Source organism: Triticum aestivum, chromosome 6D, assembly GCF_018294505.1.
Source record: "Triticum aestivum cultivar Chinese Spring chromosome 6D, IWGSC CS RefSeq v2.1, whole genome shotgun sequence".
NCBI lineage: Eukaryota > Viridiplantae > Streptophyta > Magnoliopsida > Poales > Poaceae > Triticum > Triticum aestivum.
The window spans coordinates 199,874,386-199,893,871 of NC_057811.1; positions in this window are offsets into that span (position 1 = coordinate 199,874,386).

The following is a 19,486-nucleotide window of genomic DNA, read 5'->3' on the forward strand; positions in this document are numbered from 1 at the left end:
GAACGGCACTTGGCGGATGTGTGTGGACTACACGGACTTAAACAAGGCGTGTCCGGCTGATCCTTTTGCCCTTCCCCGTATTGATCAAATCATTGATGCTACGGCAGGTTGTGAGCGCTTAAGCTTCTTGGATGCTTATTCCGGATATCATCAGATTAAAATGGCAGTTAAGGACCAAGAGAAGACAGCGTTCATCACTCCCTTTGGAGCCTTCTGCTATGTGTCTATGCCCTTTGGACTCAAGAGTGCACAGGCGACTTATCAGCGTTGCGTGCAGAACTGTCTTCATAACCAGATTGGGCGCAATGTTCATGCTTATGTGGATGATATTGTGGTTAAATCCAGGAAGGAGGAAACCTTGATAGATGATCTGAGGTAAACCTTTCCTGCAGGCAAGCTCTTGGGTTTCTTGGTTTCTAACAGAGGCATTGAAGCTAACCCGGAGAAGATCAAGGCCATCACCTCCCTGGCTAAACCGGCGTGTATAAACGACGTCCAGCGCTTGGCGGGTCGTATCGCTGCTTTAAGCCGTTTTATAAGCCGTTTGGGGGAGAAGGCCATGCCATTATATCAGTTGATGAAGAAAACTGATGACTTTGTCTGGAATGATGCAGCTAATACTGCTCTTGAGGATTTGAAGAGACAGCTGGCGGAGCCCCCAATCCTTGCTGCTCCGGTTGACAAGGAGCCTTTATTGCTGTATGTGGCTGCTAACACACGAGCCGTCAGCGTGGCCGTGGTGGTGGAGCGCAAGGAAGAGGGTAAGGAGCATCCGGTTCAGCGGTCGGTTTATTATGTCAGTGAAGTACTCATTGAGTCCAAGCAGCGGTATCCGCATTGGCAGAAGCTTGTTTATGGTGTGTTCATGGCAAGCCGGAAGCTTAAGCATTATTTCCAGGGTCACCCCATCACTGTGGTCAGTTCTGCCCCCCTGGGAGATATCATTCAAAACAGAGAGGCCACAGGGAGAGTGGCTAAGTGGGCTATAGATCTCGGACCTCATGGTCTGAAATACGTACCATGCACTGCTGTTAAATCTCAGGCCTTGGTGGATTTCATCAATGATTGGACAGAGCTACAAGTGCCCGAACAAAAGCCGGATAACACATATTGGACTATTCACTTCGATGGGTCCAGGCAATTGGAGGGCTCGGGGGCTGGAGTCGTATTGGCTTCCCCTAAAGGTGACAAGTTCCATTATGTGCTACAATTGATGTTTCCTTGCACCAACAATGCAGCTGAGTACGAGGCCTTGCTCCACGGTCTTCGGATGGCTAAGGAGATGAGCTTGAGCCAGGTAAGGTGCTTCGGCTACTCAGACTTGGTGGCTCAACAAGTATCAGGAAAGTGGGACTCCAAGGACCCTCTCATGGCGGCTTATCGCCGTGAAGTTGATGCCATCGCTGGGCACTTTCAGGGTTATCAAGTAGAGCACATCGATCGCAGGAAGAACGAGGCGGCGGATGCTTTAAGCCGGCTGGGCTCTCAGCGGAAACCGGTGCCACCTAATATTTTCCTGGACGTCCTGCATAACCCTTCTGTTAAGTTGCCTACAGAGGAAGACTTGGATGTCCCTGACCCGGAGGCACGACTGGTGGCGGCTCTCCACATCATCCCGGACTGGACATTGCCCTATCTGGCTTACATGACCCGGGGAGATTTGCCTGAGGATGAAACTTTGGCCAGACAAATAACCCGGCGGTCTAAGTCAATGGTTGTTATCAATGGTGAGTTGCATCGCCGCAGTGTTACGGGAGCGTTCCAGCGTTGTGTCTCCCCTGAGGAAGGTCAAGAGATCTTGCGTGAGATTCATGAAGGGGATTGTGGCCATCATGCCGGCTCAATGTCTCTTGTGGCCAAGGCTTTTCGTCATGGTTTTTATTGGCTGACGGCTCATGCTGATGCGGAGGACTTGGTCAGTAAATGTGATGGTTGCCAAAGGTTCTCGCGACGGGCTCATGTGCCGGCTCAGGAGCTGAGGATGATCCCAATTACTTGGCCCTTTGCGGTCTGGGGGCTTGATATGGTTGGGCCTTTTAAAAGGTCCAAGGATAAGAAGACCCACCTCTTGGTGGCAGTTGACAAATTTACAAAGTGGGTTGAGGCGGAGCCAGTTAGCAAATGTGATGCAGCCACGACAGTTCAGTTTATGAAAAAGGTGATCTTTCGGTTTGGCTTTCCACACAGCATTATCACTGACAATGGTACCAATCTATCCAAAGGCGCCATGGAGGAGTTTTGTCAACGAGAGCATATTCGACTTGATGTTTCATCAGTGGCTCACCCTCAATCCAATGGTCAAGCTGAGAGGGCTAATCAGGAGATTCTGAAAGGCATCAAACCCCGGCTTTTGGTCCCTTTACAACGGACGCCGGGTTGTTGGGTGGAGGAGTTACCCTCCGTGTTGTGGAGCATCAACACTACTCCTAACAGGTCTACAGGTTTCACGCCTTTCTTCATGGTTTATGGAGCGGAAGCAGTCCTCCCTAGTGACATCCGTCATGACTCGCCTCGAGTGGCGGCTTATGTTGAGGCGGATAATGAACAGGCGCGCCAAGATGCTCTTGACTTGTTGGACGAACAGCGTGATGTGGCAGCAGCTCGCTCAGCGATTTACCAACAAGACCTGCGCCGTTATCACAGTCGCCGGGTTAAATCCCGGGTCTTCCAGGAAGGCGATCTGGTGCTCCGGCTCATCCAAGATCAAACAGATGCGCACAAGCTGTCCCCGCCTTGGGAAGGGCCCTTTGTGGTCAGCAAGAATTTGCACAATGGGTCATATTACCTCATTGACATTCGGGAGCACAAAGATTCACGTAAGTCGGAGGAAGAGACCCGTCGGCCGTGGAACATAGCTCAGCTTCGGCCTTATTACACTTGAGCCACCGGCTCTCATAATGTACATATTTCTCTAAGCCATGTATATATTATGATAAGCAATAAAGCAGGACCTCTGTCCTTTTTTCTCCTCCAAAGGTGAACGTGTTGTTTTCATTGCAAGATCACATGATAAACTTGAAGGGGGATCCGGCTTATGATCGTATTCGAATCTAGCCATACACATTATAGTCATTTGGGGGCTTCCTGTTCAAACATAGGTCGTATTCGAACCAAAGAGAACATAGCTGTCGATACCCATTTGATTGGCAAAGTGCCGAGCTCATTGGGGAGTTTTCTTTGATCATATTTGAATCATAGTTCAACCCCCCTTTGGGAACCGACGTGGATCATATTCGAATCAGTGTCGTTAAACAACTCCTAAGGTCATTTGGGGGCTTCCTGTTCAAACATGGGTCGTATTCGAACCTAAGAGAACATAGCTATCGGTACCCTCTTGATTGGCATCGCCACACCCACTGGGGGCTATATGATCGCATTCGAATCTTAGCATCACCCCTTTGGGACGGGTCTCTGGTCGTATTCGAACCGGAAGCCCCTAAGATTTTCTGATTTGCAACGAATTCTTCTGATTGTTTCCAGTGTGCGCGGCGGGTCTCACTTTGCCGGCTTAACTCTGATTCACAGTACTAGTCGAACACACTCGGCGTTATTAAGACTGGTAAACCGGAGTTGAGGTACCAACCTTATTACTCGGGTTGTATAAGCCGGAAGTGTGCTTGCAGGCCGGTAAGTGTGTTATTACGGTTATATCAAGGACATAATTGAGGACCAGTCTTTTGTGATTCATATTCTGGGTTATATGTGTAAGACTATGATTCTCAGTGCGGTAAGCCGCCTAGAGACTTGTGATTTGTTTTTCTATGCAGGATAGTAAAAGGCAACTATTTGAGCTTGAGGAACATGAATGATCATTTATGACCCGGAGGAATATAAGGAAACAACTTCAAGGGAATTAAGCATTCAGCACGTGCATGATGGCACGACAAAGTTAAAATGGACCTATTCTATTACAAGACTCATAGAGTCCAAAAGGGTGAAGCATTGTTTGAATAAACCGCCTACAGAGTTAAGAGGCTTGCTGGGTTGAAGCTTCCGGCTCATCCCTCTCCGCTCCTCCGGCTGTTCCCAAGACCTGGAAAGTTGACGATTTCCAGTCAATGCCGCTCAGAGCTTCAAATCGAGCTTCCTCGTCAATTAACCCGGTCGGGTCAATTTCCGGGGCAAAGGTGTGCTTACGAGTCGGCGGGACTAAGCTGATGGCTTCATAACGCGGAGTGGGGATCCTCTGATTCTCCGCATCGTAACCCGGCTGGTACTTGGTCAGATCCGTGTCATTTCCAATCAGAGTGGCCACCGGGCGTACGATCTTCACGCAGGCTGCAAAGTCCCTTTGGTCGAAGGGGGTGCCGTCTTCCTTCAAGCTGGGGTAGCCAAGGGCAATGTCCGCCGGGTCTAGTTCTGGAAGGAACGCCTTGGCCCGGCTCAGAGCAACTATGGCGCCGGCTCTTGCAGAGGCCCGTCGCAGCTCTTGGACATGTTGAGGAAGAACGGCAAGCCGGCGAAGAACTTCCGCCAGGTGAGTCGGCACCTCATTGGATAGGGCCACCACGGCCAAGGCGCGCTGTGACCCGGTGTAGAGTTGCTCCACCAGGGTGTACACGGCCTTCAACTTGGTCAGCACACTTTGGTTGAGGTTGGCGCTTCTGGGACCTGTTTAACAGAGTAAGATAAGCCGCTGGCAATGATGGGTTATGAGACATAAAGATTATAAACTAGACGAGAGCCGGTGGAATGACTTACCGAAGATTGCGGCAACCATCTGGGACACGTGGCACTTTAAGCCGGAGAGCTCGGCGGTTTTCTCTGTCAGAGCCTGTTCGGCCCGGTTCACCAGAGTAGCCTTCTCTTCGGCCCAAGCTTTCCGTTGAGCTTCAAAGTCCTTTTTCAGCTTCTCTTGAGCAGCAATACTGGACACAAATTTGGCGTTGGCCTTCCGGGTCTCAGTTTCTTGCGTCCTCAGGCGGGTCTTCAGATCGGAGATGTCAGCCTCAAACTTCTTGCAAGCAGCCTGCATAATTTCCAGGTTATAGTATGAACAGTTATTATGAAATTTTAAAGTCCCAAGCACTTTCCAAGCAAAGACACTTGGCACTTGGGGGCTAATGCATATCGAACGTTTCTATTTCAGATTACCGGTTCATGCGAGTAAGCCGGAAGATAAGTCTACAACATATTCTATCATAAGTAGTAGACTTGGGGGCTAGAGTATGGTAAAGATAACAAGATAACTATGCCGTAAGCAAGAAGAGTGGTACCTCAGACTTCTGCTGAATTTGATTCACCATGTCGATCTCTAAATCCCGGCTCTTGTGCACCTGACTGACATAGCCGGAGACGATCTCTCCGATGCTCAGATTGGCATAGTCTGTGAGGTCCAGATTGGCCCGGCGGCGCTCTAGCAACTCTTCCTTGGCGGAGCACTTGGCCAGCGCAGTGGGTCTCCCCGGCTCAACAAACTCCGTCCGGGTGATTACCACGTCCGGGTCATCGGCCGACTGAGCCAGGCTGGAGGTCTCCGGGTTAGCAGAAGTTTCTGTGATTGGCTTGTTGGTTGGAGCGATGGCTGCACAAGCAGAGGCAACTGGCGGTTCTTGAGCTGCAACCTCCGGTTCAGGCAAGTCCGGCTCTTCGACCGGCTTGTTCTTTTTCACCCTCTTGCTGAGCTTTGCCTGGGCACTGAAAGGACAAAAAGGTTAGTACAAAGTATGAGTAACGATAAGCACAACAAGAGATGATCGTCATTACCCGGGTACGGTCTTGAAGGCTGGCAGGTTTGATTGCATCGAGTCACCAGAGGAGGGTGAGGTTTCCTGATAGTTTGAATCAGAAGAATTGAGCGGTTGACGTATAACACCCGCCAAAGGATGAAAAGGGTACAAGCGGGACATAACCTCGGTCCGGCGTTTCCACGACGCATCAGGTAAACCGGAGGAGAGGTCAGCGTCCTTGTTGGTCCAGGTGTGCCGCCGGCTCTCATGAATCTGTTGCTTCAAAAGAAATTGAGGATCTTGATAAGCTAAAGGATGTGAAAATCTTACTTTCCGGGTTACCCTTCGGACTTTCAGCCTTGGCAAGGGCTCCGAGTCGGAGGAAAGTGTCATTACCTCTTCAACCACCGGGTTACTTGCTCCGGTGTCATCCTGTTGATGAACAGTATTGATAAAGTGGACAGAAATAAACAACAAATACAACAAGAGCTTACAGGCTCAGGGGTTACCTCTGACGCGGAGCTGTCGCTTAGTTGGAGCAGCTCTGAAGCAGTAGGCCTACTTCCCTTCTTGCGGGGAGCGGCTCTCTTGGCGGCTTTCTTAGCCTTCCTGGCCTTCTTGGCCGCCTCATGGTCGTATTTGACCTTCCAGAATTTGTCATCAGCCTGAAAAATACAATGACGATTTCTTAAAGGTTCAGATGAAAGCTATCTACAGAAGAAAAATAAGATGGTCAGATCAGCGGCTTACCGCTGGGGCCGGGTTGGTCTTGCAGAAGGGGCTTAAGCCGGTCCTCCCGTAGTCTGCCAAGATCTCGTTCAAGAGAGCCTTGGTCATGTCCTCAGCAACGTCTTCAGGAAGATCGTTGCGGCTGTGTCTCAGGGGGTCATCTTTCCGGCCCGTGTATTCACACATTAAGCCGGGGCGGCGGCTTAAGGGGATCACCCGCCATGAGATCCAGACTCGGACCAGATCAATGCCATTAAGGCCGTTTCCCAGGAGGGCCCTGATCTTGTTGATGGTAGGGATCAGAGGTTGGCGCTCCGCCTGAGATAACTTGTCTGACAGAGGGTGAGTTGGTTCCAGACGCGAAGGACGAAAGCCGGGCAGCGGGCTCTCATCAGCCGGCGAAGTGTCTTGGTAGTAGAACCACGTCTGGTTCCAATCCTTTGGGTGGCTTGGCGGCTCGGCGTAAGGAAAAAGGTAGTCTCTCCGTCGCTGAATGGAGATTCCGCCAAGTTCTAAGCTCGGCCCGTTGGCACACTCGTTCTGGTGGTTCAGATAAAAGAGTTCTCTGAAGAGTAGTAGGCTGGGCTCTTCTCCAAGGTAGACCTCGCAGAATACTTGAAAGTTGCATATATTTGACACCGAGTTGGGTCCTATGTCTTGTGGCCGCAGGTCAAAGAAATTCAGCACGTCTCTGAAGAACTTTGAGCCGGGCGGTGCGAAGCCCCGGCTCATATGATCCGCAAAAATTACCACCTCCCCGTCCCTTGGCTGTGGTCTCTCCTCTGATGGGTCGGGGGCACGGTAGGACATGACGTCCTTCTTGGGTAGGTGACCCGACTTCACGAAATCTGCTAAGGTCTCATTGGTGACGTTGGACCTCATCCAATTGCATGTGATGGGAGCTTTGGGAGCTTTGGGAAGCACGGTGAAAGTCGGAAGCCTAGGATAAAAGGAAATGTCCGGTTTAATTGTAAGCCGGAGGAAATTTATAGTTCAATGTTTAAAGTGGCGGCTTATGGAGGGGCCTAATGACATATATCTAAGTGCATCGGGTTATCTAAGCCGCTGGAGGTGTGGAGAGTAATTCAATCATCTATAGCCTTGTTGTAAGCGAGCCGGAAAATTTTACGGCGCGTGGCTTCTTTTGAGCTGGAAGGTTTTACAGTGCGTAGCTTCTTTAAGCCGGAAATGTAAACCGCCATGACTCAGCAGGTGCAGTTTTTTACTAAGTGTGGTGAAAACAGGTTTCACACGTATGTTGTGATGCGGTTTGACCGATAAAGATCTTCATAGAATATGTAGGAACCAATATGAGCATCCAGGTTCCGCTATTGGTTATTGACTGGAGATGAGTCTCGGTCATGTCTACATATTTCTCGAACCCGTAGGGTCCGCACGCTTAACGTTCGATGACGATCGGTATTATGAGTTTATGCGTTTTGATGTACCGAAGGTAGGTCGGAGTCCTGGATGTGATCATGGACATGACGAGGAGTCTCGAAATGGTCGAGACATGAAGATTGATATATTGGAAGGTTATGTTTGGACACCGGTAAGGTTTCGGATAGGTTCGGGCATTTTCTGGAGTACCGGGGGGTTACCGGAACCCCCGGGGGGTTAATGGGCCTGCATGGACTTTACTGGAAGAGAGGAGGAGGCGGCCAAGTGGGAGGCGCGCGCCCCCCAAGCCCAATCCAAATTAGGGGGTCCCTTTTCCTTCTCTCCCTCTTCCCCTTCCTTCCCCCTCCTAGTTGGACTAGGAAAGGGGGAACCTACTCCTAGTAGGAGTAGGATTTCCCCCCTTGGGGCGCGCCCTATGAGACCGGCCGGACCCCTCCTCCACTCCTTTATATATGGGGGAGGGGGCACCCCATAGACACACAAGTTGATTTCTTAGCCGTGTGCGATGCCCCCCTCCACAGATTTCCACCTCGATCATATTGTTGTAGTGCTTAGGAGAAGCCCTGCGTTGGTAACTTCATCATCACTGTCATCATGCCGTCATGCTGACGAAACTCTCCCTCGGCCTCAGCTGGATCTAGAAGTTCGAGGGACGTCACCAAGCTGAACATGTGCATATCTTGGAGGTGCCGTGCGTTCAGTACTTGATCGGTTGGATCGCGAAGACGCTCGACTACATCAACCGCGTTACTTAACACTTCCGCTTTGGGTCTACGAGGGTACATGGACACACTCTCCTCGCTCGTTGCTATACTTCTCCTAGATAGATCTTGCGTGATCGTAAGATTTTTTTTTGAAATACTACGTTCCCCAACATTGTTAGCAGTCGGATGAAATTATGTTAGTTAAAATTGCTCAATATTTGGCTGAATACTACACGGACGAGTTATTGGATCAGTGCTCAAATGTACCCGGAGGTGACGTTTAGGTTTTGCACCTAGTCTGAGGGACATTTCCATACCTACTTCCAACTGGTACAGTTTGGTAAATTCTTTCCATGTACATCCTGTGAGAAAGGTCCTATCTTCTTTGTTCCAGATCCTGCATAGAAAACAGAAGCCCTCTCTTGTCTGTAGGTGGACATGTACAGTGGTCCCGACATATCTATTTATACTCAGCTTATTCAGAAGTTCGTCTCTTGAAAAGCAGGGGATACACTCAAGAAAATTTAGAGATTGCTCAAAAATGTTTAGGTTATTTATGAAGCCGGTACCGTTTATGAGAGTGCTAAATACCATTCCGACAGTGCTTACTAGAATTTAGGAACATTGGATATCACAAATTAGGTTATGAATTTGTTAGTTTCATAAAGATTTATGAAAATACCAGTGTTGCAATACAAATTTGGAATTTTCTATATCTTAGTAATCATAAAAGAAAATTTCAGATTATCAGTTGGTTACTTCTGACATCTAAAGAGGGGAATGTAACAATAAGTGGTACCAAGGGGGTACGGTTGGTACTTTACCAAATTTAGTTAGGTCTACCTATTTTTCAGAAACATCCCATTATAAGCATGATTTATGTTGAACTCATGAGCTTGCTTTCCTACTTATGAACCAATCATGAAATCCATTAGCATTTATGTGTTAAAATTCACATGCAGAGAATCTTCACAGCTTAACCAGACACTTGAACGACATGTACGTATGATGCACTTTAAATCTAAGAACCATACATAAGTTCTTTGAATCCTTACGGAAGCGTGATGCGGACGTACTTTTCCTTCTGAACATAGGGGAGACAACAGAGATTCCTGGTGTCCAAACACTTCCGACACTGCATATCCAAACCCTCGATTAGTTCATAAATAACAACTAGAGGTGATTTGCATAGGATAAGGAGATGTATATGAAGACTTACCCTAGTCTGATTGAACCCGACAACCTAGTTTTTTTTGCGAGGAGAAGTCCTGAACCACATCAAGCGTCAGCGACAGGCGGCTACCCTCATCGGCTTGTTTGATCTAGGGTAAAGATGATAGCAATCCTTGTCGGCATAGATGAAGCTGCGGTGAAGTACGGCCACGATACGCACCAGTGACAGGCGGCGAGAGAGGGCGAGAGACTAGATTTGGGACTATACATGGGCTAGTGGGGGTTTTCAGTGAAGGAGATGAACAGAGACGGCGAAGGTGGTGGGACTATACATGGGCCTCTCTCTGGTTTGGGCCCACTTATTAGCTGTAGTCTAGAAATATTAGGATAAAAATGCACCATGCATTTTGTAATCAAGGGATAAGGAAAATACATGTAAAATAACAAATAATGTATGAAGCATTTTAACTTTTGCAATTAAAATAAAATCAGAATGGACTAGACTTTTGGGGCATTTTCTTCAATGTCATGCATGGTAAATCACTAAAATACATTCCCAAAATTTCGAAAACAAGGACTTTCAAATTATTTTTAAGGATGTGACAGAACCTTGTAAACATTTACACAATGTTTACAATGACTCTACCACATCAATTAAATCAACCTCGAGGTATAGCCACTTCCCAATCAGTCACCCATTCTCGGACTGCTCCAGTCACAACACACTTAACATTCAAGTTCTTTTCAGAATGAGGTACCGAAAGGAAAGATACACCTTGCTGATATGGATTGTCAATCAGACCCATGACACCTATGAGAATCCCACATACATTCTTCAAAACTTGACCAAAGTCATATCACATTTTGGAAACATGCCATGAAGTAATGCCATCAACCTTCTAAAATCTGGTAAACATGTCTTGAAAGATCAAAAATCATTCTGAAAATTGTGAAAACAATGACTTGGAGGTTAATTTAATAGACATGACTAAAAAGTTGACAAAAAGTTCATTCTCAAAAATTTCAAAACAAGTAGTTGGAGGTTAATTTGACACACATGACTTAAAAGTTGACCAAAGTCATGTCACATTTTTTTGGAAACATGTCATAAAGTAACGACCTTCTTCAAGCCAATTAACCTGTCTTGAAAAAACAAAAAAACATTATAGTTTTTTTTTTCAAAAACAAGGACCTTGAGGTTAATTTAAGTGACATGATGGATCACTATATACATTTAAGCGTGCACATAACTGGTTCTATACACACTTAAATCTTTACAGTGCCCCATCCCATCAATTAATTTAACATCGAGGCCACTACCCATCCGGTCACCCATCCTCAGACTAGTCCAGCCTCAGCACGCTTAAATTGGAGTTCTGTTAGGATGAGCTATGGGTAGGGAAGCTACTCCTTGCTGATATGGGATGCCTCTTCGCATCCTTTATGGCGTACCCGGCTGACTACAGGTCGCTGACCCAATGCCATGTCGCCCGCGAATCTAGAAGCTTTGCTCCCTTGTTTAGCTGCTTCCCGCGTTTTCCTCTGTTTTTTGCCGCGTGACCACCTATAAAACCTCGTGGCCAATTCCGGCGAGCAAATGCTGCACATATCAGTCCTCGGCCATGGTTTGTCTGAAAATTACCACTTGCAATAATATCAACGGCAGATGGAATCACCTGATATCCAGCCATCCATCTCCATGCCCCATCCCCTCTCCGCCTTGTTCACCATATGCCCCATTAAGATCCTTCTCTGGAGGAGCTCAAAGCCACGCGAAGCGAGATTGCACAAGAGGAGGCTTTGATGGAGGAGGATCGTGCGGTGATGTAGATTGACGATGAGCATGAGGAGATGGATACAGAGGAAGATGACTACAGTACTAAGATGATGAGTTGACGGTTAGCGATTTTCTTCCGGCGATTGTGGCGGAGCTACCTCCGATGGTGGAGGAGGAGCCGCATCTGTCTGACGCCTTGCAGGCATCATTTGAGACCCTCATCATTGATCGAATTGATCGTGAGACGGACTCCGCGTCCTTCGCCGGTCCTGCAAAATTGCCTTGCAAGACTTCCTCGGCCCTGATGAAGCAAGGCGACAGTTCTACACCGACGAATGGTGCGCCCTCAAGGACATCCGTGAAATCGCCGACCAGGCTCACCGAGAAGAGGTGACGATGATGAAAGATGGTAGCGCACCAAAGTACTTGCATATGCCAAGGACTAGTATTAGTAGGGGGGCACATTTTTAGTAGAGGATAAATTCCTCTATAATCTATTTACCTTTCATCTTCAGATTCATGCGCAAAAAGTTTGTGGAATGAATGTGTTATCTCTTCGAGTGCTTTAGACTAAAAATAGAATGTGTTGCTAATTCATCCAAAATTGACGTGCCGACCACAGTGCGATCTATTTGTTCAGAAGTAGGCATGTCCACTGTCCAAAACAGAAACCAAACTTTCTGACGAAAGAATAGGTCTTCCCATCCAGAGTTTAACCTATTTTGTCAATCATATGCAGAGCACAAATCCATATGATTTCTACAAATCAACAAGCTATTGCAGCAAATGCATTCCAAATTTATCCAAAATGTGGCGACGAAACTGTCATCTGTTTGCTCTGAAGTAGGCATGTCCAATTTTTGCAATTGCAAGTGAATTTTTTGACAAAACAATAGATCTTTAGGTCTAGACTTTCACTTGATTTATTTAGTCATATGCAGAGCACATTGACGTATGATCTGTACAAACCAACAAGCAATCACAATGAATGGTAGATGTATCCGACACGTGGACATGGCCAATGCAACATGCTTCTTACTTCTACTTGTGCACACTACACACATATCTTGGTTCATTCATGTACATGTTACGAAGCAAACCACAGCCAAAGAGTTCGCATTTTCTTCTCCGCATTCTATACATGTTGAAAAAGCCGATATTAATACCCCATATAAAACCCCCAAATTTGGAATCATGGTTAGGAAGAAAACTGGTTTTGGCCATACGAAAGTTGCAACAATTAGATGTTTTAATCAAGACAATGCGTGTGCACTAGGCTATGGAAGTAGTGTTACTAGGGGGTATAAAATGTCGTAGAAAATAGATCTTGAAATGGTTACGAGGACACACAAATACAATGAAATACCACATTGACATCTACAATAAGTTGTTTGAATCGAGGAGAACATGTGTGCATTAGGGGTATGGAAGTCGTGTTAGTAGGAGGCACAAAAGGGTGTAGCATATTGATTTTCAAATGGCTCTGAGTACATGGAAAATGAAAGGAAATACCACAATGTATGAGAAAACACGTATACAGTAAGTTGTTTGAATTAAGGAGAACATGTGTGCACTATGGGTATGGAAGTAGTGTTAGTAGGAGGTACAAAAGTGCGTACTGTCTAGATTTTCAAACAGTTATGAGTACATGGAAAATGGAAGAAAATGCCACAATGAATGAGAAAACACATATACAATAAGTTGTTTGTGTCGGCGTTCTAGGAACAGGGGTCCCCAGACTTGCCTGCCTGCGGCCCGCAGCGTGGCTGTGCTAGCAGGCCTGTACGGCCCATCTTCATCAACAAGGCATTCAAGACCCTCGCGAGGGGCCAAGCCTTGCGAGGTGGACGACGCAAAACCTCCTCGAGAGCGGCCTCACCAGGTTGCCTCGCGAGGACTAGAGAGATCAAGGCAGGGCAAACCTCGCGAGGCTCTCGTGACGTGAGCCATGACGATCAAGATCAGGCGGGCGCCAGCGCGCGCAGCGTCCTTGTTTCCTCTCTGGTGCTAAGGACGCAAGCGCAGGCGCAGAGTACCGAGGCATCAAGCTAAGGTTTCCATATCGGTGCAACGAGACGAAGACCAGTAGGACGGCAAGACGGAGGTCACCATGGAGCCCAAGGCGGCGTCACCACCAGAGCCTTTTGCAGGCGAAGACTGCTTTTGTCAGGATAAGCTGTACTAGCTGTCCCCTTTCAAATTGGCCGCTGTTGGCTCCCTTCCCGCTCAATATTTGGGAAGAGGACCAGGGCCTATATTAGTAGAACTAGCCACCGTAGTAGGGGCATGGATTCCATCCTCCATCCTCACACCCACAAGAACACCAAGCACAAGAACACCTCAACCTCAGGAGGCTGTTCTTCCCCTTGTACTGTTCATCATCAGCCCAAGAGGCAATCCACCACCACCACACTAGAGTAGGTATTACACCACAACGGTGGCCCGAACCAATATAAATCTTGTGTCTTTTCTGTTGTGAGTTCGTCGACTTCGTGTTTGAGATCTTAGCAAACCTAGGGCATGGATCGGTAGGAGGGAAAGAACTTCGCGCGCACCCCAGAGTTCGAACCTTGAGGGTTTTGCCGGAACCCGTGATCCAACATTTGGCGCGCCAGGTAGGGGTGCACCGAAGCTTCCCTTCCGTCGCCCCGCGTCTCCTCACTCCGTCATCTCCATTTCGGACGCTCGCCGTGCTCGCGCTGAGCGCCAGGCCGCCCTCGCCACCCGCGTCGCTCAGACGGGTCCCGTCGGCGGGCCACCTCATCGTTCTCCATCACCTGCCGCGAACGCCGCCACCGGCCCGGCTGGGAACGAGAAGAAAGCGTCCTTGCTGCACCCCTCGGTGCGGCGGGACGGCCGCACCGCCACTCCATCGCCGACTCCCGCTGGTTCGTCGTCCCACGCTCATCGCGCTCCCATGGACGCATGGGCCGCGCTCCTCATAGCGCATGAGCTCCTGCGCTACCGCCCGGTCGACGACCTCTACAAGGACTGGCTCGACCGCATCGCCGAGCTTGTCCGCGCCGCAAGGGGCTCCCCTGCGCCATCCCTCTCTCCGCTTCGCCCTCCGCCAGCTACAGGTGACGTAGCTCACGGAGCACCTCGCCACCTCTGCCCCAAGACGGCGCCCTGGCGCCAAGGCGCGCGCCTCCATGTCGTGACCCGCCGCGTCCAGCGCAAGTGCATGAAGAAAGAAGCTACCAAGAAGCTCCTCGACCGCAAGAGAACGCTCTGCCACTCCTCGCACCGCCCCGCCAGGATTGTCTGCTGCGGCAGGGTCCCGCGCCGCTTGCTGTGGCAGCACGTGGGCGTCAAGACCAAGCTCTGCCTCCAAGATGGGCCCCGACAACCACGGCCGGCTGCCGCGCCTTCACACCCGAGCTGTGTAGCGTCACCTGGCTGGGCAAGTTCAAGCCGGATCTGCACCCTCGCTACGACGGCACCCCCGACCCCGCGGAGTTCCTGCAGCTCTACGAGCTGAGCATCATCGCGGCCAACGGCGACGAGAAAGTCATGGCGAACTGGTTCCCCATGGCGCTCAAAGACAGCGCCCATTCATGGCTCCTGAACCTGGCTCCAGGCTCGATCTCCTCCTGGGACGAGATGCGCAACCGCTTCGTCGCCAACTTCCAGGGCACTCGCGACCGCCCACCGGCCGCTGGAGACCTGCGTCGCGGCAAGCAACAACCAGGAGAGACCCTCCAGAAATACATCCAGCGCTTCAGCAACGTTCGTCTCAAGATCCCTAAGGTGACGGACGAGGCCATCATCTCCGCGTTCTCTGATGGCGTCCGCGACTTCAAGATGAAGGAGGAGCTCGCCATCCACGAGGAGTTGTGCACATCTCAGGAGTTGTTCAACCTGGCGACCAAGTGCGCAAGAGCTGAGGAAGGGCGCCTCTCCCTCCTTGAGCTCCCGGCTGCGGACATGGAGGAGAAGAAAGCCAAGGCCAAGGACGTGAAGCGCAAGGGAGCAGCCGTGCTCGCGGCTGAGCCGGACAACAAGCGCGGCAGAGATCAGCCCGAATCATCCAAGAGCAGCCGACCGTTCTGCGCCTTCCATAACCTGCACACCCACAACACCAGCGACTGTCAAGAGCTCAGAGCCATTCGAGAAGGATGCTTCGGTCGACGCCCCGAGCGCAACGGCCGGGGAGGAGGACATGGTGGCAGGCGCTGGGACGACCGTGGCCCGCGCCAGGAGTGGCGCAACCGAACTTGTGAGGACCGCTGGCAGGATCAGCCTCGCGAGGGCGCCTGGAGGGACCAGCATCATGAGGATTGTCCTCAGGGCAACACTGGTCTTCCAGCACTACCGCCACCATCAAGACGAGGGGGCTGGGGGCTTCCAGGAGCCATGTGCTATCGCCTGCATCTTAGGCGGAGCTCAGGCCCCAGCCTCGCAGCGTATCTTCAAACAGTTTGCTCGTGAAGTGAATGCGGTCCTCCCCAAGCTTGAGGCCACACGCCCGCTAAGGTGGTCCCAGTGCGCTATCACCTTCAGTTCAACGGATCAGCTCAAGTGCGCGACCACCGCAGGCGCCCTCCCGATGCTCTGCTCCCCAGTCATCAGCAACGTGCAAGTTACCAAGACCCTCATCGACGGTGGCGCGGGGCTCAACGTCCTGTCCGTCGACACGTTCGACAACCTCCAAGTGCCGTATGATCAGCTTCAGCCTACCAAGCCTTTCTCAGGAGTGACCGACGGCTCCACCACACCGATAGGGCAGGTCTGCCTCCCTGTCACCTTTGGAGAACGCAAGAACTACCGCACCTAGCTCATCGACTTCAACGTCGTGCACATCTGCCTACCGTACAACGCCATCCTCGGGTATCCAGCCCTGGCCAAGTTCATGGCGGTGACCCATCACGGCTACAATGTCCTCAAGATGCCGGGAAGCGGCGGAATCATCACAGCCCCATGTGAAGAAAGAGATGTGGTGTGCTCTCTGGAGCATGCCTTTCAAGCTGCAGGAATCGACGACCCCGACAGCAAGGGCGAGGGCCCTCCAAAGGCCATCCCCAAGAAGAAGAAGCAGCTGCGCCGTGCCGGACATCAGGAGGGTGGCGTCGCGGCTGGAACCTCGTCAGGATCAGCGCCTGCTCCAGGGGCGCCTCCCTCCATCGCATAGGAAGGTGCGCCCGGCGCCCTTCTCGGTTAGGGCTCGGCAGCTCTCCTCTGGAGGGCCTGAGACCTTGCCAACATCATGAGGGAGGCGCTCGAGCACCACTTGGAGGCGTGCTTCACGGCACGTTTCCCTCAGGAGGACACAGGGCGAGGAGCGCCCACCGCTCAGGAATTCATCACCAAGACTACTCAGGAACTGCAAGACGCAAGGGCCATGCGCGGCGACTGCCGCTCACCAGGCGCAGCTCCCCGTCCAGGTGAGGATGCTGGGCTGCGCGTCTGCATCGACGTCCCAGGGCTCAACAGGGCTGCACCTCAGGAGCTCTTCTGGCCTTCGTGCGTGGGACGTTGCAAGGGCCCACCTCACAACTACGTTCACATGCCTTTCGGCCTGCCGAGCGTGTCGTCAGCCTATCAGCGCAACTTGCGGCGCATCCTGGGGGCTCAGGAGGCCAGACACCACGCTGTGTTACAAAGATGGAGACAGTCCTCAAGGAACCGCCTGGACCCCCATAGCCTCCTGAGGCTCAGGGCCCCGGTGGCTCATGAGGAGCAACCGCTTCGCCGCGTACCTTCAGCTGCCCCAACACCCCTTCATCAATAGAACCAGGTGACATTTTCCAAGTTTATTTAGCTGGGAGCACCCCTCGGGCTGCATCATTCCCAGGGCGCGTGGGTCCGTCCCTGTGGCATGTATCCCTTTTTCTTCATGTCTTTAGCTTTCCTTGCTGGGGGCGCCCCTCGGGCTGCATCATCCCCAAGCTGCTCGGGCTTGACCCGGTGGCGTGTATCTTCCCCACATTTACTTTTGCCAGTATGCTTTCCATGCTTAACCTATCTATGACTATTACCCGCTCGATCATCACCCATCATGGGAGCCGCGCGCCGGCCGTCTTTCTTCAGGATCCTTCGCATGAGTAGGCTAGGCACGGCGTCTGTGCTCGGGCCCGTCCCTGCAGCGTTGATAAATCCAACGGCTGAGCTCTGTCTGATGGGCCGGCCCCGTTCACGTCACCTCCTGGGGCCGTTGGTGCTCGGCCCTCTCATGCGATAACCTCAGGAGATTCATTTGGCGCAGGTTGTCTGACCACCTCGCAGGACCAGCACAGCGAACAAGAACCAAGACCAGGCGCAACCCGCCTTGAGGTAGGGCGTTGTGAGTCCCGCGCTAGCTCACGAGTGCCCAGATACACCTCGTTTAGCCCTGCCGTGCAAGCCACGTGTCAGGGCGGGGCTGTACATGCCCCAGGGGCTCTCCTTAGAGGGAGCCCCCTCCCACGCACAAGTGGAAGCACCATGCTCTGCGCTGGACGTCGACACTGCCAAGGAGCGGCTATGCCCCATGCACAAGCGGAAGTGCTATGCTCCGCGCTGGTGATAAACAACTGAGGGCGGCCTCACTGCCGTACCAACCTCAGGGAGCCCCAGAGCTCAGTTGTAACACCCCGGATGTAACTTTCCATATTTGTAACTCCAACTCTTGCCATTTTCGGCTATGTGTTATGATATTCCCTTCGTGGTCGGGTTTTGTCTTTCGTTTTTCATTTTGTCCATGTCATGCATTTCATATCATGTCATCATGTGCATTGCATTTGCATACGTGTTCGTCTCATGCATCCGAGCATTTTCCCCGTTGTCCGTTTTGCTATCCGGCGCTCCCATCTCCTCCGGTGCACCCCTCTTGTTTTCTTTCATGTGCGGGTGTCAAATGTTCTCGGAATGGACCGAGGCTTGCCAAGTGGCCTTGGTATACCACCGGTAGACCACCGGTCAAGTTTCGTTCCATTTGGAGGTCGTTTGGTACTCCAACGGTTAACCGAGCATCCGCAAAGTCCATCTGTGTGTTGCAGCAAAACCCCCTCTCTAAACAGCCCAAAACCCACCAAACTCTCTTCCATGCTGTAGGTCGTTCGATCACGATCGTGTGGGCGTAAACCGCACCTCATTTGGACTCTCCTAGCTCCCTCTACCTATATATTAGTGTCTCTCCCGAAATTTCTCGCAGACGAAACCCTAGCAACTTCCCTCCGCGCCGCCGGACGCGTCCGCCGCCGGCCGAACGTTTCGCGCCGCCGCCCCGGACCAGTGGCGCGCTGCCACGTGGCCATCTCCACCGCGCCCGCCGCCGGCCCACCGCAGCCTGGGCTGGGCCCCCCGGCCCGCATCGCCGCCCGAGCGCCCGGCACCCTCCACCTCCTCGCCGCGGCTCCCCGCCGGCCAGCGCCGCCCCGCCGCGGCCGCCCGCCGCCTTGCCTTCGCCATCGCGGTCGCCGGCCTCGAGGCCCCGCCGCCTCCTCCCTCCGCCGGAGCCCGCATCGCCTCCTCTCCCTCCGGTCGCCGCCCGCCTCCTCTTCCTCCACTCCGACGGCCGGCCCGAGCAACCTCCGGCCAGATCCGATCCAATCCTCATGAGGTTGACTTTTCTCTACCCCCCCCCCCGAAATCTGTCCTATAATTTTGACAGCAAGTACCCATGTTCTTCATTGCATAACTCTCTGCACATAGCTCCGTTTCGCGCGTGTAATATGTCAAATTGTTCGCCTCGTGATGCTCTACATTTTGTTCAATTGCACCATGTTCATTAGAGGCCATCTTGATGCCCAAATCTCTGTTGCAAGAGTGCTAGTTGCTGTTATCTACTGGTTCTTAGCAGAACTTGGAGATTTGTTATTTTTGTATCTTTTAATCTGTGCATCTTATGGGCATAAGCTCTACATGTGTTTTGTTGTACGCCATGCCATATTTCCAGTGGTGTATGCCATGTATTTTTTTGATCTCTGTGGTGACTAGCACAAGCATGCAAACTAGGCCCCGTAATGTTTCTGATTTCAGGGACTTGGTGTTTTCTCTAAGTCCTTGTCTGCTGTTATTTTGTTGCCATGTAAACTTGATGCTACAGAGAGATC